General features: G+C 44.3%; 1 long non-coding RNA gene across 1 annotated transcript; it reads right to left on the minus strand.

The window, feature by feature from the left end:
• Positions 1-11322: 11322 nt before the first annotated feature.
• Positions 11323-23842, minus strand: LOC116663551. Its single transcript, XR_004319729.1, has 3 exons — positions 23787-23842; positions 17885-18005; positions 11323-11396 (listed from the first exon to the last, which is right to left on the minus strand). It is a non-coding gene; the product is annotated as an uncharacterized LOC116663551 (long non-coding RNA).
• Positions 23843-26276: the final 2434 nt, after the last annotated feature.

The following is a 26276-nucleotide window of genomic DNA, read 5'->3' on the forward strand; positions in this document are numbered from 1 at the left end:
GTCTGTTGTAGCAGCTGGCTTTCTCTTAACTGATAAAAACCAAGTGAGGTTAGGTGGCGTTGGGCTGGGAGATGGGGAGTGGGGGAGGAGCATCTGTTACACCCCAGGAATCCTGTCAGCACCCTTCTTAAATTCTATCATGTAGTGTTTACAACCAACTACCCAGAAGTTGTCACCATCTCCATTTCACAACAAAGGAAAAGGTGGCTCAGAGGGGTTACGAGACTTGCTTAAGATCTGGCTAACCCCTCCTTTACAGATGAGAAAACTGAAGTCGAGATAAATCCCCTTGTCCGAGGTGACCCAGGCAGGTGACAACAGGTGGCAGTCCATATTCCTTCTACTTCCCTGAATCAACTCCCTGCATAGCAAATGGTCACTTGTGTGTTTTCTGGGGCAAAAAAACAAAAAAACAAAAAAAAGTAAGAATGCGTCTATTTTAGACTAATAAGTGCCCAGCGTATCACTCCATCCCTTCATTCCGATGAATATGCAATTCGCAGCAATGGTTCATATTTCACCCACTTCGGAGCTCTCATCTCTGGTGAAGCTGGTAAAAGCTTTATAGACTTCAAAATGCAGAACCACAATCCCAAAATTGGAACTGGGAGATAAGTTGAATTTTTTTTAAAGCTAGGTTAATTTTCAGTTAATCAGAACCTAAGTGAAGAAAAGGACAAACCAAAGGCAGTGGTGGTGGCACATTTAAAGCACCCCCACCGCCCCATGTCACCCAAATATTAAGAATTATCAGTGGTTTCCATGTGTCTCTCTCACCAAATAAGTTTCATTCCAACTGGGAAAGGGAAAATTACACACACACACACAGAATTTCTCCAAGAATATTGTTATGATTGTCTCACCTTGGGAAAAGAAGGATGAAAATTATGAGGAGGCTGCAAATGTTAAGATTGAATTTATTGTTTTGCAGAAAGGGAGTGGCTAAAACCCCACACAGATAAGCAGAGGCGTCCTTTTTTGGTTTGTGTTATTGAACTCTATTTCACTGTGTGAGATAAAGCCAATAAAATTAGAAAACTCACTTCTTCTGTGGCCACACTGAGGGTTATGGAGCTAACCTCCATGTCTGATCACAGGAGTAGCAGACAGAACAGGGGACTGGAATGGTCCCAGGCCAGCCTCAGGCAGGTGCCCCCTTGGCTGCCCTGATCAGGCTGCAGCGGCTCAGAGTGGCCACCCCTCCCACATCGCTCACTCCCCACCTCCCTCCAGTGATGAAGGCTCCAGCAGGTGGAGATCAGGGGATGAACATTTAGTACCTTCTTTGTTCCCTGAGCCCCTAACAAGTGGTTTCTACTATAAGGACCCAGATCTTAGAGTACTTAATACGATCAGTCCATGTTGCAGAGTTTGGGAAGGACTTGGTGGAGACACCTATGTGTAGATGGCCCATGTACAGCACAGACACACACCTAATGCAACGTTCTCCTCCTGCTTTCCCCAAGACCATGACTTGTAGCCCACCACCCTTTGCTGATAGAAGCCCCCCAAGAAATCTAAAAGGAAATCCATCCACTGTCTACTGCTCCCAAAGGACGATTCCCACATTCCTTAAAGAGATGGATCTAAGGCACACCCATCCCACAAGACCCTACCCTTTCCATTCTGCTGGGTTCAGGCCCCTGACATTTGGATTTCTCTTTCCAAATTGCATAAGTGCCAGACCTCTCTCATTTTTCCTTTCTTATGATTTTCTAAAGTCAGAAAAACCACAAAAGTGACTAATGAGTGACTGAAGATGACTTTTGGCCTCCAAACCTCACTTTGCTCCCTGGAAATCTTATTTCTTCTCTCAAAAGGTTTATGTGTCCTATCCTCAGCATTACGAGACCTTGCTGACTTTTGTAGATTACCGCCATATGTTTCACACTCCCATTTGAATAAACTCCCCCATCCCTTCCCCATTTCCAGACAGATGAACCCAAGCACCAAAGTCATCCAGCCTGAAAAAAAAAATGTCAAACCCAGCCTGGAGGGCTGGCAGCCTCTGGCTGGCCAGCTCCTCTCAGCAAATTGGGATCTGCATCCTTGGGAGGGTCACACCAGTGACTGCTGTTCAGCACAGTTCACCTTGGCCAAGAGTTGGCATCCTGCTCACAGGCAAGAATTATGTAGCCCGCTTGTTGCACCCAAGCTGTAGCGCCTTTCAATCTGCAGCAATTTCCTCAAGGAACAGCATCCTTCTCAAGGCCAAGAAACACCCAACTTTACAAGTGAGCTCATAATTTATTTTAAACTTTTTATCATGACAATAACCTATATGGAAAAATGCATAAAACATATATTTACCATTCACCAAACAGTAAAATGAATACCCAAGCACATCCATCTGAAGATATAGGGCAGGGCAACACCTCAAAGTGTTACCAGATGCAAGTTCATGTGCCAGAGGCACAGTGAGGCCAAACAAACTGAAAATCTCAGAGTTTGGAGCAGAGAAAGGTTTATTGCGGGGCTGAACAAGGGCTGTGCACAACTCTCTGATTGGTTGATAGTGATCAATCCTTGAGTACCAGAAGGTCTAGGGGCCACATACTCATGATCATCAAGTAGTTAATTTCTTCCATTTGGTGACGGTTTTTGCATCTGAAAAACTTAGGAAATATTCATGAGATACTATTATCTGGGTACTTCAGAGAGGAGCTACAGCAGAGGTTACGGGGAAGAGGTCTGTCATAGGAAGGTCCCATAGGGTCCTGCTAGGTTACAAAAAGTTCCCATATCTGGACTTTTATGGTAGTCAATTCCTTGCTTGTGTTTTGTTTTTCCACCCACATATGAATCCCTAAACAATATACCATATTTCATAATGTCTAATATCTTATTGATGGTGAAAAGTGTAATTTTTATGTACAAATAAGAAAGAAAAATGTTGCAATTAAACTGACACTTTCTTGATTAGAATTTTCATTTTAGACTTATTAAAAGAACACATGACTCATATGCACATAGATTTTATCATATATTATCCTGGTACATACATTAAAAAAGAAAAATTAAGCAAAATATATTGGCTGTTTGTCTTAAAATTTTTTTCATCTTCAGATTCCACACTTCCCACATCACTTTTTTTATTTTAATTGAAGCATAGTCAGTTACAATGTGTCAATTTCTGGTGTGCAGCACAAAGTCCGAGTCATGCAGATACAAATATATATTCCTTTTCATATTCTTTTTCATTAAAGGCTATTACAAGATATTGAATATAGTTCCCTGCGCTGTACAGAAAAAATCTGGTTTTCTTTTTAGCTATTTTTATACATAGTGGCTGACATTTGCACATCTCACACTTTCCACATCGTATTTTGACTCAGGTTGTCCCTGTTTGTTTTTCCCATGTGACGTCATCCTTTATGCGAAAAGATGTTGGGAACTGGGAATTTCCTATAATGGTGCCCCTCCTTGTTCCTGGGCTTTCTTGCAGACCACTGGCACTCATTCAACAAGCTTGCGAGCAATCTTTTCATCGTGACAGTCACAGTAATTAACCATAATAGTCATGCTCATCTGACCTCTTTGGCCAGTAGGGGGCATCATCGTCAAACTCTGTAACTTCATCAGCGTTCACATAGAGATGCTACTGGTACCTGTGCAGGGTATCAGACTGAGTCCGATCACACAGCTGGCCATTTTGGCAGCTTCAGCTGCTTTAAATTTTTTTTTTTTTTTTTTTTTTTTTAGCTTGTCTGTCTTTTGTGAGGTATTAACTTGAGTTTGTTTTCACTTATACCATGATTTAAGGGTCAGGAATTCAGGCTGGGCTCAGCTGGTGACTCTTCTCCTCACTCAGCAATGATGCTCAGCTGATAAATGGGCATGTCTGAAGGTACAAGACGGCTTCCCCCACATGTTGCAAACCTTGGAGTGGGTGTCTGGGAAGTCAGGCTCAGCTGGAACTGTCAGCCAAATTACTTAGCAAGTAATGCTCCGGCTAGCTGGCCTTCTTTCATGGCAGCTCAGGGTTCCCAAAGAGAATGTCCCAGAAACCAGTAGGTCGAGACCCCAACTGAACTCTTAATCTTGATTCTTTCTAGATGCTCTGTTATTTTTTTCATATTTTCCAAACAACGTTCCATAGTTTTCTGCAAGCTGCAAATATTTCCAAGCATGTCCTTAATTTATCAAACATAGTAAGTGGAGTTGTTTTCTATTTTATGTCTGATTATTTCAATATCTGGGTCTTTGAGGGTCCATTGTTACTTTCTGGGGGCAATGGGGCAGTGCTTCTAATTTTCATTCATGATGTGTATTTCTTTGTGTACCCTACTGCCTCTGACTATGTGTCCTCATTGTACTTGGGAAATTGTTTAAGGAGTAATCTTTGAAGTCCTGGATGAAAGTATCTTCCTTCAGAGAAAACTGAAAATACTCCCTCAAAATACCATTACTGATGCCCACAACATCTGCCTAATCCATAATATTCTACCCCTTTCTGCTCTGCTTTCCCTGAGGCTTGATTCTCTTGTGAGGCCAACACCTGTACAGGAGCCTTTCCCTTCACCTCACATACTTTGGGCTCAACAGGTAGAGTTGGCCATTTCTCCACTTGCCAGTGTGGATCTCAGATTTCCAATGATTTTTAAATCCCTCATAACAAAAACAAACAAACAAAAACCAGATAAACAAAGCAAACAACAACAAACAAGCAAACAAAATCTTTTTCCATCGGGAGTCACGGCATTCAGCTAAATAATGCCTTAAATCTCAGGCATTTTCTCTCCGTAGGTATATGGTACATGATTTTTCCACCCAGTCCATAACATTCCTTTCCAACTTTTGCCATCATTGAGAGTGACAGCAACATTTATCACACATCCACCTTAAATTCAAAAGCAGATAGGTTGGGAGGTCCCGGGAGAAAGAGAACCAGGAATGGCTTTCTCGACAGAAGAGAAGCCATTTTGGCCCAAACCACTTTGTGATCTAAGACTGGCTGCAATGCTTGCCCTTCAATAGGTCTCAGTGATTAAAGATACTGAGGGAAGAAAGGGAAGCAGGAACAGAGAAAAGGCAGTCAGACAATAGTGCAGTGAGAAAGCAGAGTCCTGGTTACTCCTCAAGGGATCTACATAATCATACGTCGTTGAGTTTTGCAGGAACTAAGGTCCCCATCCAGGTGGAGGATGATATGATGATGTTGACCCTCCTGACTTCAATCAACCAAACCTTGGACTCTGTCAACCTCTGTCCCAATTCTATGCTGAATTTTCGTCTGTTCAAGCCCCTTCATGAATACGCATGTACCTTTAGCTTAAAACTTCCCAAATTTTGCTGCTCAGGGAGACACTGCTTTGGGAAAGATTCCTCAAGTTCTCCTTACTTGCTGCAAGTAATAATAAATCCTTCCTTCTCCCTGAAACAGGAGGAAAGGGGACAGGGCACAGCCATTCAAAGAATGACAACAATTGACACCAAAATGGTGGAAGATTCAACTCCCAGTAGGCTTTGAGGATTAAGATGGTGGGAGATTTGACTTCAAGTAGATTTAAGTTTCATCATATGCTCATTGTAACATATTAACATGATAAATAACACACCTGCAGACACCATGACAGTCCCAAGGCTAACCATAGAAGGTCAAAGAGTGAGTGGTGACCAAATTCCTGGGAATCCCAGCTCCTTACTCAGTAGTTGGGATAGTCCTCCCACTTGTAGGCATGAAGATACTGAGCCCATAAAAACTAGCAACACCACACCTTGAAGCGGCCTCTTTCTCTCTCATCTTAGGAGACGGCCCGCACTCTGTCAATGGAGTGTGTTCCTACTTTTACTCTAACCTGAGCACCCAACCCTCACACCTCATGGCCTTTCTCTTGCCTTCTGAAATAGTCTACAGTCTATGCAGTGTGTATCTCTCTAAATAAATCTACTTTTACTCAACACTGGCTCGCTCTTGAATTCTTTCCTGTGCAAAGCCAAGGACCCACACCTGGTGGGGCACATCCCAGGGATTCAGCCAAGACCTGGGACACAGCCCTCCTCACATCCCACATCTGTTTTTCCTGCATCATCCCAAACTTTGACTTGGTTGTGTCTGTTGGCTCGACACCCACGAAGAGGCAAACCCAGTTTTCCAGTAAGAAATTCAATGTGACCAAAAATGAGTTCTACAAACCTGGACCTGTCCCCCAACCAAACTTGAGTCCACTCGCCCATGTTCAGTAAAGACAATCTACAGACACCATGTTGTGATGAAAGAAAATGAGGCATTTATTGCAGGGACCAAGCAAGGAGTCCAGGCAGCTGGTGCTTAAAAGGCTTTCAGGGAGAGGTTTTTAAAGGCAGGGTGAGGGTGGGAGTTGTGGGGTATGTGATCAGCTAGTGGACGTTCTTCTGATTGGTTGGTGGTGAGGTCATCGGGCGTCAACATCATCAACCTTCTGGTTGCAGCTGGTCTGGGGTCTATGTGCTTGTGGGCAGCATACAGTTAACTTCTTCCAACTGCTGGGGGGTTTCAGTATCTGCAAAACAGCTCAAAGGACATGGCTCAGGATATTATCCTTAGCCCTTGCAGAGAAATTAAGAGTCCTTGACTTTGTTTAGTGGTTAAACTATTATTATTTTGTCTTGCTTGACTGTGTTCCTTTGCTTCTGCATTTTCTCACTTCTGATTAAATTTATTCTTTGGAGCTTGGGGAATGTGGGACCAGCTGACATCCTTCCAAGTCCAATGGCCCCCATTCCCAGGCTCTCAGAGGTCTGCCTGTGATCCCTCAATAGATAAAGTACATTCTTTAGTGGGCATGTTTCCCCCAACAAATTAACAGCCTTAGGTAGTACCTAATTGCACAATAGCTCAGGCTGGCTTGTTTGAGCCCACCTTATCAGTCATAAACCCCACCACCCTTTACAGACCCTAAGCCTCTTACCTCACCAACAACCAATCAAGCTGATCAGGCACCTTGTGACCCTGCCTTATAAAAGACCCCAGCAACTGGCCCTAGGTGCTCACACAGTCACCTCTCTTCTGTGTGGCCTGCTGTTGTCTCTGGCAGTGTGACCTAGGACACTCCTTTTCTAGTCTCACCCCTTGCCTTTGGTAAATTCTTTTACCGTTGGTAACACCGGCCCATCCTTTTCCCCCAACAAGGAAGGACTAGGGGGCTAAAGTTCTACAAACCACAGATGAGTGGAGGACATGGGGGGAAGTCTGTCCCAGGAAAGCCCCATAGGGTCCCGCTCAGTCACATACCCTCTTCTAATAGTCCCATTAATGGTCAATGTCACAGCTATTCCCCCAGCCACCCAGTCCAAAATCAAGGCACTTTCCTAGAGTCCTTCTTCCTTCTTCTTTACCCTCCATTTAGCACCAAGTGCTTTTTATACATTTCTTCCATTTATCCCAGTCCTGTTCTCACTGCCCTGCCTAAATTTAGCCTGCCCCACCCCTCAGGCTTGAATGGCCCCAGGCCTACGAAACACTACGTGTTAGCTTCCAGTGCCTCCCCACCCCCACCCAGCCTCCATAGAGTCGCTGTGAATTACAGAAATATGGTGAAGCTTTAATGCCTTCAGCAAATCAGCACTTGGTCATCCCTGTGATATTTTGGTTCCCATTAATGTTAGAAAGCCTCTATTCTTTTCACTTGCCTCATAGCATGACACACCCCAAGCACATATTTACTCTCAGTATAGATATTCACTTTAAGACCAGTGGCTAATTTAACGGCTCATCTAACAACTATGAGTTCCAGTGCTTGGGCAGATTTTATGTTTGGGAAAACATAAGCCTCAAGAGTCCCATGAGGATGGACTATTACATAAGACACTTTGATATTTCCCTCTGTGTCTCTCACATAAGATTCATCAGTGAGCAACATAAGTCAACACTGAGTATAAGAAATATGAGATGGATCAGACCGAGGCTGAGGTTTATCCTCTGTGGCTGTGAGGTCTTTCCTCTGTGGCTGTGAGGTCGTCATTTCACCCTTTTGGTCAGGATCTCGCAAGAGTGGTGGAGTTCCGGAGTTCACTATGCCTAGGACCACATGGGGATTATCCACTAAGGCCTGAAGCCCTTTGCAAGTACCATGTGTCATGGGAACTTACAGAACACCAGTAAGAGCTGAGGTTCATGTGAGGAAGCTAATATCCCAGAGCCGAAGTCTGAGACTTTTCAGGCAGAAGTGATACAGGAAAATAAGTGGGGTGTGAGGGAATGGACATGTCCCAGGCTCCAGGTGAGTCCCTGGGATGTGCCCCGCCAAGAGAGGGTCCTTGGCTTCACAAAGGGAAGAATTCAAGAGCGAGCCACAGCTGAGTAAAAGTAGCTTTATTTAGAGAGATGTACACTCCATAGACAGAGTGCAGACTGTCTAAGAAGGCAAGAGAAAGGCCATGAGGCTTGGGAGGTGGGGAGTTAAAGTAACTGTAGATACACACTCCATAGAATGCAGGTCAGCTCAGAAGGCAAGAGAGAGAGTAACCAGGATGCGCAGTGTGGCCAGTTTTTATATGCTAACAAGTGAGAGGATTATTCTAATTACTTTGGGGAAGGGGTGGGGAGTCCCAGGAATTGGGCCACTGCCCTTTCTTTGACCTTCTGTGATTAGCTTTGGAACTGTCATGGCGCGTGTGGGTGTGTCATTCACCATGCTAGCACATTACAGTATTTACAATGTATCTCAAGGTCCACTGGAGGGCGAATCTCCCGCCATCTTGGGCCTCAAGGTCTACTGGGAGTTGACTTTCCTGCCATCTTGGTGCTAATTGCTGAGTCACCCCTCTCATGGGTGCCCTGCCCCCTTCCCTCCTGTCTCATTAGCACTGCAGGTGCAGCTCCTGAACAACCCAGCGTCCAGAACATATGCAGGGAGACAGAGGCTAATTTTGGGAGCGCATACAGTTTGAGTAAGCGTACCACCAAACAGCAGTTTGTCAACAAAGAACTCCTAACACAGGTGGGGAAAAAAATGGATACTGGTGGAGTTGGAAGCCTTCTTTTTTTAATGTGGCTTTTTGGGGGTTTTGTTTGTTTTGAAGTTTAGTTGATTTACAATGTTGCGTTAGTTTCTGGTGTACAGTATAGTGATTCAGTTATACATATGTACATATATTGTTTTCATATTCTTTATCATTATAGGTTATTATAAGATATTGAATATAGTTTCCTATGCTAAACAGTAAGACCTTGTTGTTTTTCTATTTTGTATATAGTAGCTTTTATCTGCAAGTTCCAGGCTCCTAATTTATCCTCTCCATACCTCTCCCCTCTGGTAACCATGAGTTTGTTTTCTATGCCTGTGATTCTGTTTCTATTTTGTAAATAACTTCATTTGTGCCATTTTTTAAGAGTTCACTTATAAGTGATGTCATATGATATTTGTCTTTCTCTGTCTGATTTACTTCACTTAATATGATAGTCTCAAGGTCCATCATGTTGCTGCAAATGGCATTATTTCATTATTTTATGGCTAACTAGAAGCACATGAAAAGATATTCAGTATCACTAATTATTAGAGAAACGCAAATCAAAAGTACAATGAGGTATTGTAATAGGGAAGAACAAATCTGACTCCATATTAGATCTGTTCCTTTGGCTCTAACCCTGTGCTCTGTTTCCTGTGCTCAGTCATGCTGGTTCTGCACCTTTTGTAAAAGGATGTTGCCTAGAGCCTGAAATAGCCAGGAGAGTCTATTCTCAAGGCTCTGACTTTTAAGAGTATAACACTTTTCCATCCATATAGAGATAAAAAGTTACAGAACAGAGAACATTTGTCTCATTGGAGGTTTATAGGGACACCATGACCTGACCCACATGGACAGCTGCAAGAAGAAAGGATTGCAACACCAAGAAGTTTGCAACAACCAACCACACCCTTTCCCCTTTTTAGTATAAAAGGAGCTTGAATTCTGACTTGGGTAAGAGGGTTCTACAGTACGTTAGTCTCCTATCTTTTTGGTCTGCTGGCTTTCCAAATAAAGTCATTATTCCTTGCCCCAACACCTCATCTCCTGATTTATTGGCCTGTCATGAAGCAAGCAGAATGAATTTTGTCTTGGTAACAATATCATCTCATACTGATCAGAATGACCATCTTTTAAAAGCCCACAAACTTTAAATGCGGGAAAGGGTGTGGAGAAAAGGGAACCCTCCTACACCATTGGTGGGAATGTAATTTGGTGCAGCCACTTTGGAAAAGTAGTATGGAGATTCCTTTAAAGACTAAAAATAGACTTACCCTATGATCCAGCAATTCCACTTCCAGGCATATATCTGGAGGGAACTCTAATTCAAAAATATACACGCACCCCAATGTTCATAGCAGCACTATTTACAGTAGCCAAGACAGGGAAGCAACCTAAATGTCCATCAACAGATGACTGGATAGAAAGGATGTGGTGTGTATGTGTGTATATATATATACACATACATATACAGAAAGAGAGAGCGCCGCCTGTAGCTTCTTCTTTGGACCACAGTAAAAAGTGACTGATGCTTGCTGCACCACCTCAGCAAGTGGCTTAGGCTCTTCAGAGAAGGTGGGGAACTTCATTGTGGAAGAGTTTTTCCTCATGGTGGGTTACTTCGTGTGTAAAATAGGCTGATTTGGAGATGAAAATAATTTTGCACCCACCAGCTGATAACAAATATCCCAAATACTTGACTTCAATTTGATAATATTGCAAATTATCGAGGGAAGCTTCTGTCCTTGAGAGGCTAAAACTTTATTAAAATTCTTTACAAGCACAGAAAGTGAAAGCTATCAATGAGTCATCCAAACAGTTAATTAGCATGGACCCCTAAGATGGGAAAATAAAGTATTTGAACTCTCTTGTAAATACCTAGAGAATATATTAAGGCAAATATCTGAATCCATGGAGATCCGTTGTCATAAATATAGAAAGCCTCTATAAGTAAACACAGAGACACCTTGCTTCCTTCGCTAAAGGCACAGGAAAGAAAGCTGAACATAGGTCTATTACAGAAAAACGTTTAGCTCAGCTGAATACAAGGGTTAAGATTGTTGTGGGGTTGGGTAACTTAGGTGTAGAGAAGACATAAACCTATTGATTTCTCTCAGATAGTATACAAATCTAAAGATAAATTGACCTTCTACATCAAATTTTCCTTCCTGGTTCACAGGTAATATGGGATGTTAGAAGCCAAATGTCCTTATTACTCTCTGTTCTCTAATTACAGGTGTTCTTCCTCGTGTTTGAGTTAGCAGAGGGTGCAGTTTTACACGTGACCATGAGATTTCTTTGCTGTAAGCTACAACTGAGATCAATCAAATGGTGTATTTACTGAGCCAAGGGGTTGAAGAAAGGCTTTTTTTTTTAGCAAACAGGGCTATTTACCTGATCAAAGGTGGCCACAAACTCTCCAATAGTTTGCCCAGTGGGAAGGCTCATTCTCATCCTTGTCACCAAACCTTTGGGGGCAAAAACAGAAAGCAAGACCCAAAGGAACACATCAATTAATAGAGAATTCAATAATTTTATGATTTAGTAAAAAAAAAAATAAAAAACTGAAATGCATTCAAGTAGCCAAGAAGTGTCTCCAAAGCTATGGTGGATTTTGGGCTCTGTTGATACAAATTGGAATTAAAGCTACAATTCTCATCCATCATTCCAATCTTCCTAAATAATATTCTTCCTAAATAATAATAGTAGTTACATTGAGGCTACCCTGATGTCCTGTTTTTCACAATTATTTACCAAGTTTATTCTGACATTCTGTTCTCCATCATTCCTTATGAATACCTCCCACAGCTGTCCCCGCCAGGACATCTAGCTCGTGTGATAAATGACATTCTTCAATCTGCCTCGGTAAGGTCAGTTCAGTGTCCCACCCTACGTCTCAACAACTGGTCCCAGAATCACCGAGTTGCTCAAGCCAAAATCCCAGGAGTCACCCTGGTTTTCTCTCATTCCCTATTCACCCATATCTGATCCATCAACTAGGACCACGCACCTCTGAAGCCAAGATTTTCCTCAAATTATTCTTTCACTTCACCTTTACTTTTGTCGGAACCACGATCATCTCTCACCATCACAGTAACCTTGCTGCTGGTCCCCTGCTCACCTTCATTTTCTTTCCTTATATTTCCACCTTTTCTTTCCCTAAGTCGTCAACTTTATCATAGATAAAAATTATAATATGAATGTATTCTTAAAAATATGTCTCCAATCCATCTTATATATTGAAGCACCACATCATTTTTTGCTTGAAAGGGGATTTTGCTGCCTAAAAAAAGTTTCAGTGGAGGAAGGTATAGCTCAGTGGTAGAGTGTGTGCTTAGCATGCATCCGTTCCTGGGTTCAATCCTCAGTCACTCCATTAAAAAATGAATATTCATTTTCATATTCTTCTTCATTAAAGGTTATTACAAGTTATGAAAATGAATATATGTATACATATGCATGACTGGAACATTGTGCTGTACACCAGAAATTGACATACTGTATTGAAACTGACTATATTGAAACTGACTATACTTCAGTTTAAAATAAAAAGAATATACAAAATTCTAAAACACATTTGAAAATACACAGATTGGGAATGAGGAGTGACTGCTCACAGGAGCAAGGTTTCCTTCTGAGATGATGAAATGTTCCCAATTAGCTTTTGGTGATGGTTGCAAATTCTGTCATTACACAAAAAAGTAAGAAACTACACACTTTAAAAGGGTGACATTTATGGGACATCTCAGTAAAACTCTTTTTAAAATATAGATTAAATAAACTTTTAAAATCAAAATAAAATGAATAAATAAATAAACCTAATTACCCACCCCTCCTCTCAAAAAAAAGTTTCAAAATCACTGCCATAGGCAACTAACAGCCATTGTGCTTATTTGCAGAGTCAGCTCCTGTTGTCTGTGAATAAAGAACCATAAATGAAACACCATTCATTTGAGTGGCTTTTAAAGTTGTTTTAAAGCTGTGGATATAGCTCAGTGGTAAAGCACGTGCTTAGAACGCATCAGGTCCTGGGTTCAATCCCCAATACTTCCATTTAAAAGAAAATCATTTTAAATACTTTTTAAAAAAGTAATTCATATGATTTCATTTATATGTGGAATCTAAAAAACCATAACAAACAAACCAGACAAAACAAAATCGCATACATAGGTCCTGAGATCAGATTATTGGCTCCCAGAGCGGGAGGGGCGTGGGAAGTGGGTGAAACGGTGAAAGGTGTCAACTCTACATGTGGTGATGGATGTGTTAACTAGAGCCGTGGTGGTGACCACTCTGTAGTGTACACGGATGTTGAATTATGAGGCGCTACACCTGAAACTTGTATTTTAATCAAGTAATTCAAATCAATCTTTTGTGAGGCATCTCCGCAGAGACCTGGCATCTATAAGACCCAGTTTGACAACCGCTGGCTACAGGGAAAAGTGAAGTTTCTTAGCGCAAGACACACCGGGCTCTCCCTGACCCACCGCTGCCTATATCCCAGGTCCCTCCTCTATTCGCAGTGAGGCACTGGGAACTGTCCACCCCAAATCTTCTCCCTTTCTCTGGCTTCAGCAAATAACCCTGAAAGAGGAATGTCCCTTGCTTGGCCTGCCTCCTGTGGTACAGTCTGGCCAATCAGATGTGAGCAGATGCACTGGCGGTGGGGGGCGGGGGGAGATGCCTGGATCTCTCCCAGCCTCCTGGCCCCGCCCACCTGCCCCAAGGAGGAGAGAGGACACAGCTGTGTAGTATTCCATCATATTAAATATACCTGCAAGGAGGTAAAGAAACCTTCCCTGTATAGATCGTTAGCTTTCCTCTCTTCCTCGAGGCTGTCTGAACATTTCTCCAAAAAATAATGGCATTATACCAAAACACAGCATAGCTGGTGGGGTTGGGGGTCCAGGGAGGGGGGAGGAGGGAAGGAAATCTCTTACAAAATATGTGAAAAATTCTGGATTAGACAGAGTCAAGCCAGTGTTGTTCCAACATGATGCCTTGACTTCTTTCCTATCCTGCTGTTAAGCCTAAGCCCCTGGGAAATCACCCACAGGGGCTGGAGCATGAGCATTTCTCACGCTCTTTAACCGTGATCTCTTTTGGAAGAGACCCCGGGAGGATCCCTTCCACAGAGCCCACTAGGGAAGTGCTGTCTGGGCAGAAAGCTGCACTGCTGTGGCCTCCTGAGTCAGTGAGTCAGCCCTTGTCGCCACTGGCCACTGGGTTAACAGCTTCTCAAGACCCAGCTCTGTGTGGCCTCTGGGAAGCTTTCCTCACCTGGCGCTGAAGCTGCAGGTGCCTTTGGACCAGCAGGTGCTTATTTAACAGCCTGTACCCCCACAAGGCCGGCACTGGTACCTTCAATGAACATTCAAGGTCGTCCAGTGGATATTTATGATGACTGGGCTCACGTAGGAACCTTTAAATTATGGTCAATGTGTTTTGTTTAGAAAAAAGTAATGAAATGTTGCAATGCTGGCTGGAAAGAATTCCGTCGAGAAACCAGAAATAGCACCACTTTGTAAGCTCTGCACTGAAAGAAGATGAATTTGGGTGTCCACTTCATTTCCTGGTAAGGCAAGGAAAAGAGGCTTTGTTGTAGGAAGGAATCAACCTCTGAATAGGTTCCTGGAGATCTCAGAAATGTAATAGCATTGTTGATTTTTAAGGTAGGTGTGGGAAATATATTTCCCAGTGCAGGTACACACACACACACACACACACACACACACACACAAAGAGGTTTTTTTTTTTTTTAAACACCTTATTGTGGTGTGGTTCCTGTACAATAAACTACATGTATTTCAGATGTACAATTTGATGAATTTTGATAGATGTGTACACCCATGAAACCACTACCACAATCAAGATAGCTGACATTTCCATCACTCCCCAAGAGGTGCAATTTTTGGATTCCCAATTTATCCCTTTCTACCCTCTTTATTCCCTGGAAACCATAAGTTTGTTCTCTAGGTCTGTGAGGCTGTTTCTGTTTTGTAGATAAGTTCATTTGTGTCCATTTTTTTAGATTCCACCTATAAGCAATATCATATGACATTTTTCTTTCTCTTTCTGGCCCACTTCACTTAGAATGACAATCTTTAGATCCATCCTTGTTGCTTCAAATGGCATTCTTTTATTCTTTTGTATGGCTGAGTAGTATTCCATTATATTAAATATACCACAACTCCTTTATGCAGTCATCTGTCAGTGGACATCTGGGTGTTTCCATGTCTTGGTTACTGTAAATAGTGCTGCTGTGAACACTGGGGTATATATATATTTTGAATTATATTTTTCTCCAGATACACGCCTAGGAGTTGGATTGCTAGATCATACAGTAAGTCTATTTTTGGTTTTTTAAGGAACCTCCATACTGCTCTCTATAGTGGCTGCGCCAGTTTACATTCCCACCAGCAGTGCAGGAGGGTTCCCTTTTCTCCACACCCTCTTCAGCATTTACCATTTGTAGACTTTTTAATGATGGCCATTCTGACTGTTGTAAGATGGTACCTCACTGTGGTTTTGATTTGCATTTCTCTAACAATTAGTGACATGGAGCATCTTCTCATGTGCTTGTTGGCCATCTGGATGCCTTCGTTGGAGAGATGTCTATTTAGGTCTTCTGCCCATTTTTTTATTGGGTTGTTTATTTACACAAGAAGAGTTTTAACTGATAGGAAAGGGACATAACTATTTCCTAATGGCCTTGTTTAATGACTCTAAATTCCCCTGTATCTCCTTCACTGAGAAGGTGATTTAATTTTTCCTACGTGGTGAGACACCATCTGAAAATTAGTTAAAACACCAACTCCAATGAACATGGATTTATTTTTCAGCTTCCCATTAATCTTATTCCAAAAAGACTTTAAATTCTCCACCTGAAACTTTTCCAAATTCCTTTCAAAGTGGTTTTTTAATACTTATTCGAAATTACTTGTCAGAGTGGTCCAAAAGATGATCATTTGCTCTTGTTTGAGCATAGTGATAGGTTGCAAGTGTCCCACTATTTAAATTCCTTGAAGGGTTTTAACCACTTCAAATAGACACTTAAGAGAAATTGAATTGAGCTCTGGTCGGTGATCAATTTAAAAACAACACTAATAACAGAGAAAGTGAAATAGCAGTTGCCTGGATGCCTGTCTTCCAAAGGGCTATCAAAACTTTATGTTTTATGGCCTTTTAAAGAAACTCTGCAGTGGGAGCTAGAGTGTCTGACACAGAAGTCGATTGGTCTCCACCCCTTTTAACGCATAATTAACAGCAAGTCAGTATGCATTGCCCAGAGGAAGTGAGTTCTCCAGAAAAGGACTTTATTAGCAATGGCCAAGGAGAAGCTTCTGCAAGAGGTCCCCACCAGTGGATAGAGCCACCCCAGTGCTTTCTGGCCAATTTTCATTCTGTGATTCTTCACAGAGTAAGGATAAACAGATCCACAGAGATCGTATCAGATGGACATAAGGCAGCAATTTGAAATGTGATTGTGTCTAAATCACCACCCTTGAGGTGGGTAGGGCAGGGGTGAAATGAGGGATTCACTTCTCTGAAGCCTCTTAGGAATTATTTTTGCTTCCTGCCACCGGAGTTCAGAATAGTAAGAGAGAAAAAGTAAAAAATGCTATCACTGCACAACCTGTCAGAGCGTCTGTGAGAACACTCCAGGACAGGAGGCACCCAAGACATAGTTGAATGACAATGGCCACGTTACTCTGCTGTTTCTGGAAGAGATTCAAGGATGCCACCAAAACCAGTGTCCCATTTCAGCTGATCAGGCCCTGCCTGCAGCCCCTGCTCAAGGAAGTGACATTGGTCTGCTTGTTTCCTTGGGGTAGTTGTTCTGTGCACCCGGGTGTGCATCTTACCCCAAAGGTGGCCCATCAATAAGTTATCGGCTGCCCTCGGGATGGTCTTCTCCAAAGAACCTGACACACAGGGACTGGGCTAATTTGCTAAAGCAATCAGAATTCGGGATTTGGAATTTGGGCTGGGAGGTCAGTTCAGAAGCAAGAAAACAAGAAGGAGTTACCATAAAACGAAGAGAGGAACTCATCCTAAATGGTCCTCCAGTTCCAGTCCACAAACATCCCTGCCATAATTCCTCCTGACATCACGCTCTCTGGCCCCATATAAGCTCAACTATCACCAGGTCCACTGGAGCCATGTCTCCAGGAGTGGGTGACCCATTCTTGGTTTGAACTCCAAGCAGGCTGGAGATCTTCCTTGCCTCAGATGCCACTGCCATGGCACAGAGAGCAAAGAGGGCAGGTTCAGCTGAAAATGCAGACAGAGGGATAAAGAGCTTCCCACCTCTAGCTGTTTCACAGCCTCACAAACAGACCCAGAAATCAGCGCACAGAGAATTAGAGGACAGCAAACCCACCATGACAATGAGGAGAAAAGGTGAGAGCCCTTAAAGGCCAGGACAGGGGCATGTGCAAAGGTAAAAATAAAAGCCAGGACCTCACCCTGATGCTCCGGAAGCAGGAGGTTGGCATCCAGCACCTCTAGACCAGGTAGGGAGTACATGGAACATGAAAGGACCCCAGGAGAATTCCAACATGCAATTTTGTTCTATGTGTCCTAGTTTGCCAGGGATGGTCCAAGTTTATGCCTGCCATCCCAGCATAATTTCACTGTCAGGTTTGTTCTGGTTAGGATGATTAATTACATGGTTCTCCTACTTAAGGGAGATCAGCAGGTTCTTCATAGGAAGTGTATCAGTTACTTACTGCTGCCTAACAAATTATCCCCAAACCTAGCAGCTTAAAACAGGAAGCAAGTATGATCTCACAGTTTCTGCAGGTCAGGAACTGAGGCATGGCTTATCTGGGCATCTCAGACTCAAGGTCTCTCATGAAGTCACAGGTAAACTGTTGGTTCCACCTGTGGTCTCATCTGAATGCTCAGCTGTGGTGGCAGGGGGTGGGGGCAGCCCAGCCCCAAGGTCACTCACATGGTGGTTGGTGAGCTTCACTTCCACGTGGACTGCTGGACTGAGGTCTCAGGTCCTTGTCAAGGTTCAGGGGCCTCTCCACAGGGTCGCTCACAGGGAAGCTTCCCCCAGTGCAAGTGATCTAAGATTGAGAAGGAGAAAGACAGAGAGAGGCGGAGAGTAAGGCCCATGACAGCCACAGTTTTCTTATGACCTAATCTTGGGAGTGACATCCCATCATTTTACCATATTCTATTCATTAGGAACAAATCACTAGGTCCAGCCCACGCTCAAGGGGAGGATATTACATGAGGTCCAGCACCAGGAGGCAAGGTATGGAGGCCATATAAGAAGCTGCCAACCACAGTGACTGCTGGTTGTGAGTCCTCTGAAGTCTTGCATTGTCCCCCATGATGTTTCTCCCCCACTTCTGTTCCATCTCATTGCTGTCCCTTCTAGAGTTCCAGATTTAAGGAGTCCTCCAGAGACTGCTATTGATCTAAGACACAGATGGTGGACACTGGCTATTGGAGAGGCAGGTAATGTGGCATCACACCCCAGAGTGGACACTGAAGTGGGCCTACCAGGTTCAAACCCCTGCTCCTCACTGTGACCAGTGTGACCTGACCTTGAGCAAGTTATTCATCTTATCTCTCCTCATTCTGTCTGTAATAGGGAAGAACAAATCTGACTCCATATTAGATCTGTTCCTTTGGCTTTAACCCTGTGCTCTGTTTCATGGGCTGGTTCTGCACCTTTTGTAAAAGAATGTTGCCTAGAGCCTGAAATAGACAGGAGAGCCCATTCTCAAGGCTCTGACCTTTAAGGGTATTAACACATTCCCATTCATATAAAGATAGAAAGTTGCAGAATAGAAAAGAACATTTGTCTTATTGGAGGTTTGCAGGGAAACCATGACCTGACCCATGTGGACAGCTGCAAGAACAAAGGATTCCAACATCAAGAAGTTTGCAACAACCATCCACACCCCCCTCCTTTCTAGTATAAAAAGAGCCTGAATTCTGACCCAGGGAAGATGGTTCTTTAGGACATGAGTCCCTCATCTTCTCAGTCTGCCTGCTTTCTGAATAAAGTCATTATTCCTCGCCCCAGCACCTCATCTCCCAATTCACTGGCCTATAGTGCAGTGAGCAGAACAAGTCTGGACTCACTAACATGTCCAGTGTGTTGGTTCCTAGTGCCTTTTTTTCATAATCATTGTGAGAATTGATTCAGAAACTATACTTAAGATGCTCAGAGTTCTCAGCTCATAGGAAGCACTCCGTTAATGTTAATTATCATCATCTTCTTCTTTATGGAGAACTGGGTCTTTCAAGTTAGATGAGCAAGGAGTGTGCCCCTAAAGCACAGGGTCTCAGCGAAGCCAGTTTCCACTTGAATGTCTGCACTGCCCACAGTGGCTGCACGTTTCCTCCCTAAGCCCAGTGACCCCTTCTCTGGGCCTTTGTCTCCACAGAAATGGTCCTGGAAGTTCATCCTCTTTCTAGGCCCCAGTCCCTCTGCCAAATTCCCTGAGATAAGCCCCCAGCTATCCTCAGCCTGTTATCGAGTCCAAACTTGTTCTGCTCACCACACAACAGATCAATAAATTGGGAGACAAGGTGTTGGGGCAAGGAATACTTTATTTTGAAAGCCAGCAGACTAAGATGGGGGGTTCATGTATATGTATGGCTGAAACATTATGCTGTACACCAGAAATTGACACTTGTAACTGACTATAGTTCAACAAAAATAAAAATAAAATAAAATGACCACAATGTGCCTGGACTGGTTGCACAACTCTCACAAAATCCTCGCCTTAGCTGTGCTCTCTGTAGCCACCAGGCAGTCTCCAGGTCTACAGTTCTAAACACCACCAGGGAGGGTGTTTCTGCTTGTAGCTTTGAGCTTCTTACTATTCCTTAGAACAGATTCTTAAGATCAGAATTAATAAATCAAATATATATAAATAGGTCGGAAGGGATAAATGGGGAGTTCGAGATTTGCAGATACTAACTACTATATAAAAATAGATAAACAACAAGTTCCTTCTGTAGAGCACAGGGAACTATATTCAGTATCTTGTAGTAACCTATAATGAAAAAGAATATATGTATGTATATGGACGACTGAAGCATGCTGTGCACCAGAAATTGACACAACATTGTAAACTGAGTATAGTTCAATTTAAAAAAATGTTAACCAAGTGAGAGAAAAGTGCTTTCCAGAAATGTAGTCCCAATGTCCACTCTGATGATTAGTCTCCTTTCAAACTCGCCAGCATTATAAAAAGGCTGTTACTAAATTCTGGCTAATGTGATCATTCCCGAAAAGGGTATCATTTTTATTTTATCTGCCTTGGTGGATGGACGACAGAGGACTTGGATCATAGTGGTTTTTATTCAGGTCTATGCACATTTTCTGAGCCTCTAGGATTTGCACATCCGTAAACCCTAGATCATAGGGTTTACATCAGGCAGAAACACATGCCCACGCTCAGGGGCCTGTGATCCACCTGCAGAGTCGAGGCTCCACACACAGGGCAGGAGCAGCATGAACTCCAGGCTTTGTCCGCCCTGGACCGTGCAGGAGGCTGACTCTTCTGCAGACACTTGACCCCAGACAGGACCGACCCCTCCTCAGAGCCTCCAAGGAATCTCACACCAGGAGGAGGCGCTAAGGTGCCGATGCCCGGTGCATTGCAGCCCCAAAGGCTGTATTTAACAGTCCCTGTCCGGAGCATGGTGCATGGACTATGGCAGGACCGCAGCAGATGATTATCAAAGAATGAATGAAACTGCCGAAGTGTCCAAGTGGAGAACAGACTGTCAGAGTTTGCATTTATAGAAGAAGTCCATGGGCCCCAGCAGCTCAGTGTCGGGTGGAACTGGCTGTCACCGTGCCATATGGGAGCTGGGAGGTGTGGCCAGGGCTGCAACCTCCCTGAGCCTCCACGTTGTCATCCATAAAGTGCGAGCCATGGGGCTCCCCGTGCTGGTGGGAGGGTTGACAGGGTGATGACTTCACACCGATCCCCAGTGACCTGCTGCCATGATGGTAGCATGACTGGGCAGGGGTCAGCTGCACAGAGGAAGGGAGGACAGACTGCACACGGCAATGGGCTGACAACTGACAACAGCATGGACAAACTGGGGCACAGGTCAGCTGAAGCATGACAGAACCTCTCTCCCTGGCATTAACAATACCTAGTAAATCTCCACTCTGCCCTGTCTCCCTGATACACACACACACACACACACACACACACACACACGTGTCCTCCAAATTCAGAATGCCTGTAATTAGCACATCCAATTTTTTAGAATTCAACTGAAACACTCTCACTTGAAAAACTATTGCACTGTATAAAGCAAACTCCAGAAGCACACCCTGGTTTGCACCCCTAGCAAGATCAGCTAGGTAGAGCACTGAATTTGGGAGGATGGTGTGAGTGGCATGTGGCAACTCTTGCCTCACCCCGCTGTTGGCAACTTCACGCACTGACCCCAGGGGACACATGACGGCTGCACCCAAGTCTGCCCCAAGTTCCAAAACTGCAGGTGCGGGAGTCAGCTATACCCCAGCCCTAATCAGCACACAACTCACATCCAGCCATGAGGATGCTGAATTCCAGAGTCCCCGTAGGCTGTCTGAAGAGGGACTTATCTTGGGTTGGACCCATGTTTTATGCTTCATGTGCGACTGGCCTCACTAAGATTTCTGCGGACGGGGGTGGGTACAGGTCAGCGGTAGAGCACATGATTAGCATGCATGAGGTCATGGGTTCAATCCCCAGTACCTTCATTAAAAAATAATAATAAAAATAAATGAATTTTTTTAAAAAAGATTTTTGCATGCACCCCAGTGTTCACAGCAGCACTATTTACAATAGCCAAGACATGGAAGCAACCTAAATGTCCATTGACAGAAGAATGGATAAGGAAGATGTGGTATATTTACACAATAGAATACTGTTCAGCCATAAAAAAGAATGAAATAAAACAGTGCCATTTGCAGCAGCATGGGTGGGCCTGGAGGTTGTCATTCTAAGTGAAGTAAGCCAGAAAGAGAAAGAAAAATACCATGTGATATCGCGTATCTGTAAAATCTTTTAAAAAGACACAAACTTATTTACAAAACAGAAACAGGCTCACAGACATAGAAAACAAACTTATGGTTACCAGGGAGGAAAGAGGGTGGGAAGGGATAAATTGGGAGTTCAAGATTTGCAGATACCCACTACTGTATGCAAAATAGATAAACAACAAGGTCTTACTGTATTGCACAGGAAACTGTATACAATATCTTGTAGTAAACTGTAATGAAAAAGAATATGAAAATATAAGTATGTACATGTATGACTGAAACATCATGCTGTACACCAGAAATTGACATAACATTGTAAACTGACTATACTTCAATTAAAAAAAAAAAAAGATTTCCACAGAGCAGGAGAGAGGAGGAGTCAGTGGACTAGCACGCACTCAACATCTGGCTGCTCCTCCCAGAGGCTGCAAGGATGTCGTGGGCATGCCCCTCTATCTCCCGCTTTGTCAAAGCCCTGGGCCCTCACACGAGCAGCAACGGCCTCACCCGTGAGCTGGTCAGAACTGCAGAACCTGGGGCCCCACCCAGACCTGCTGAACCCACATCCCACCTTAAGAAGGTCCCCAGGAGACGTATAGGCACATGAGACATTGTCACCTGCAACTGGCTCTGCAGCTCACTAGCCCCCTTCATAAGTGGACCCTGAAGAGCTATTTTATGAAAACCCCACAAAACGACTCTGGACAGCTCCTCTAGGGGTAAACGTGGCCATGGCCACAGAATCCTACACTCCCGTGACGGTCCCTTCTCCATGCACACCCATCACCTACAAAGAGGGGAGGGAGCAATAGACAAACAAGTTTATACTGTACAGCACAGGGAACTACATTCAATATCCTGTAGTAACTTACAGTGAAAAAGAATATGAAAACGAATATATGTATGTTCATTTATGACTGAAGCATTGTGCTGGACACTGGAAATTGACACAACACTGTAAACTGACTATACTTCAATAAACATATATATATATATATACCCAAAAAAAAAAAACATTTTGAAAAAAGAGGGAAGGGAGCTTGATTAAAAAAAAAAAAAAAAAGATTGGGTTGCCCGCAACCCAAAGGTGTGGGAAAATTGACATCATAAGAGAATAGAGCTGTGCTGTTTCTTTGTTCCAGTACCTTTAAAAATGTGTTTCATAAAAACAGAAACAACTTAAATAAATTCATGTCAGGGAAGAAGGGATTTTGGACAGACTTAGCCACACTTCCATGGGAAGGCGCCATCCAATGACAGGCTCACTCCCCGGAGAGGTGTTTACGGTATTCATGAAACATTTCATTTCAAGGGACTGAACCCCAGAAATATCTAACTTCTTAGGAAATTGGAAAGGTCTATTTCGAAAGATCAGTAGTCAGATAGGACATTAAATCCGCAGAGAGAAAAAGAATCTTAGAAGCCATGATGTGATTGGCTAGGAAACATGGTTTTAGAGAAATTAAATTAAAATGAGCGCATCCTCTGGGTCTGACTGGCGCTGTCACGTGGGGGATTTTGTGTTCTCTGCAATCCCGTCAGCGCAATTCCTCTGCACAGTTCAGTGAAGGGCATCCCGGGCGGGAGGAGACCGTAGCAGAGTGAGGGGCTGGGACGTGGCAGGTTTAAATCTGTGCCAACTTCAGTCTCACCACACGTGTCTCATTGGGTTTCTCCCACCTTTCTCATTTCATTTTTTAAAATGCAGCTAAGCTTTTAAAATATGCAGGCATATGCACGGTATTCACAAAGACTGAAAAAATTATATGCCATGTGTCATGTTCTCTGGCAAAATAAACCTGTTTGTGAGAGCATGAAGGCGGAGAGAGAGGCTTACCTGTATTTCCACACCAGATCCCAGACCCCGGCCTCGCAGGGACAGGACATCTCCAGGACAGCTCTAGGACGTCTAGTTGCTTGCACACCACAGTGATGGGGGCTTCTTAAATTCTGAATTGTATGAAGACCACCCAGGGATTTGTTGAAATGGCTGAGCTCATGCTCTGGAATGAAAATTACATCACAGGCAGCTTTGCAAAGTTAAATCAGTTCAGCTCAAAGGTGCCATGTGCAGACCTAGGGCAGACTCAGTTCAAGTGACTTCAGCAGGGAGCAGTGGCAAACCCAGGGCCCTACTAACTGTGAGGGTGGGTGATCTCCCCGGGCCCCAGCATCCAGGGCTGGCTGGAGCTGCATCCTCCAGCCGACCTCACCTCCCACCCATGTGTCCTTGGCTGTGCCCTCTGGTGAGTGCGGCATGCACGGCAGGCTGGGAGCAGGTCACATCTAGACATGGAATACCTCCCCCTTGAGGCTCTGGCTCAGAGATAAATCGACTTCCCAGAGCCCCAGCATCCCCTCCCCCACCCCATCCCCCACCCCTGCTGGAGCCCAGACCCCCCAGAGGCAGGAGGTACTTGACCAAGCCACGCAGAGTGGGCTGGGGGCTGAGAGGCAGTTGGGTTGCATGAGGAAGGGCAGTCCTGCAGGGGTGCTGCCGACAGTAACAGTGACAGTGAGGTCTCCGCTCGCATAGGAAGGAGGGCTTGGAGACAGGACCTGTGGGAGGCGAAGCAGAGTCTAGTGCTGGAGAGCAGGGACTGTAATAGGGAAGAACAAATCTGATTCCACATTAGATCTGTTCCTTTGGCTCTAACCCTGTGCTCTGTCTCCTGTGCTCAGTCTCGCTGGTTCTGTGCTTTTTGTAAAAGAATGTTGCCTAGAGCCTGAAACAGACAGGAGAGCCCATTCTCAAGGCTCTGACCTTTAAGGGTGTAACACTTTCCCATTCATAGAGAGATAAAAAGTTGCAGAACAGAGAATAACACTTGCCTTGTTGGAGGTTTACAGGAGCACCGTGACCTGGCCCACGTGGACAGCTGCAAGAACAAAGGATTCCAAGCACCAACAAGTTTGCACCAACCAACCACACCCCCTCCCCTTTTTAGTATAAAAGGAGCCTGATTTCTGACTTGAGGAAGATGGTTCTCTAGGACACTAGTCCCTCATCTTCTCGGCCGGCTGGCTTCCCAAATAAAGTCCTTATTCCTTGCCCAAACACCTCATCTCCCAATTTATTGGCCTGTCATACAGCGTGCAGAACCGAGTTTGGACTCGGTAGCAGGGATCCACTGCTCCAGGTGCCGCCTGTGTCGCTGACTCACTTTGGGCTCCCGCGAAGACTCTCAGTCCCTTCCCTCATCAGTAAAATGAACGTTTGTGAGATGACGTAGGAGAAGTGTTGGTTTATGGTAAACATTCATTAACACGTGGTTTAATATTGTTATTTTTGTCATAATTTTGCAGCTTCCAAGAAGACCCAGTTCAAAAAAATGTTTGCTGTTCTGATCCTGCAATTATCCTCCTACCTGCTGGCTGGGGCCTCACAGTTTTCCATCATTAGGCATGAGACTGGAAATAGAAATCCCCGCAGGCAGAGCCAACATGTGCCCACAGGGAGGAGTAAACCAAAGTGATGGAAAGTGGGGACCAACGCAAACTCCATGGGATCCCAGCATAAGCGCACTCGGGTTCCCAGACAGCAGGTGTCAAACCCTTAGTTGAACACAGACTCTCCCCCAGGGGGTTGGGAGTGAGACTATCAGAAAAAGGAAGACTCCAGGACTCCTGAGGGCAAGGGACAGGGTCAGGAACAGTGGCGCTGAAGACAAACTGGACGCCCCCCTATATCTGCTTTTTGTGCATTAGGTTGACTTGTTACAGAAACCTGAATCCTGTTGAGAGACCAAGAGACACTTGGAGGGTTGGAGAACTCAGGTTTATTATGCTGGCGGCCCCAAAGGAGTTAATACTCCAGGCTCTGGACCTGTCTGTAGGCTTACACAGGCCTTTATAGGGTTTTAGGTTTCAATTAAGTTTGTGCAATATACATATGCAAATGAGGTTTTGGAAATGGACCAATCAGGAGTGAGCTTTTGTGAACCAACGGAATTTTAAGGGTAAGTTTTGTTTTCCTAGAAACAAGCTGTTTTACAGAAGCGCAAAAGTAGGAATGCAATGGCCCTTCCTGGGAGGGTTTACTGGTCCCTTTGCGGGTTTTGCCCCTCCAGACCATAGGACTTACCCCTGCCCCAGGCCCTCCATCTCTGAGGCTGGACTTGGCCTGAACTCATCCCCCTGTGCCAGTGACCACTCTCGTCTGTTCACCCTGACCTGTGGGGTGGACTGGCTGCAGTCCAGGGAGGGCCTGCCTTCCCTTGGGCCCACCTGGAACAGCTCTGAGCCAGGAACTCAGCCCTTGAGTCCTGCTCCCCTCTGCAGGGGCCTTGTCTCTGGAAATTTCCCTGCTGGTTGCTGGAGAAGGGGT

This window comes from Camelus ferus, chromosome 5 (assembly GCF_009834535.1).
Source record: "Camelus ferus isolate YT-003-E chromosome 5, BCGSAC_Cfer_1.0, whole genome shotgun sequence".
Taxonomy (NCBI): domain Eukaryota; kingdom Metazoa; phylum Chordata; class Mammalia; order Artiodactyla; family Camelidae; genus Camelus; species Camelus ferus.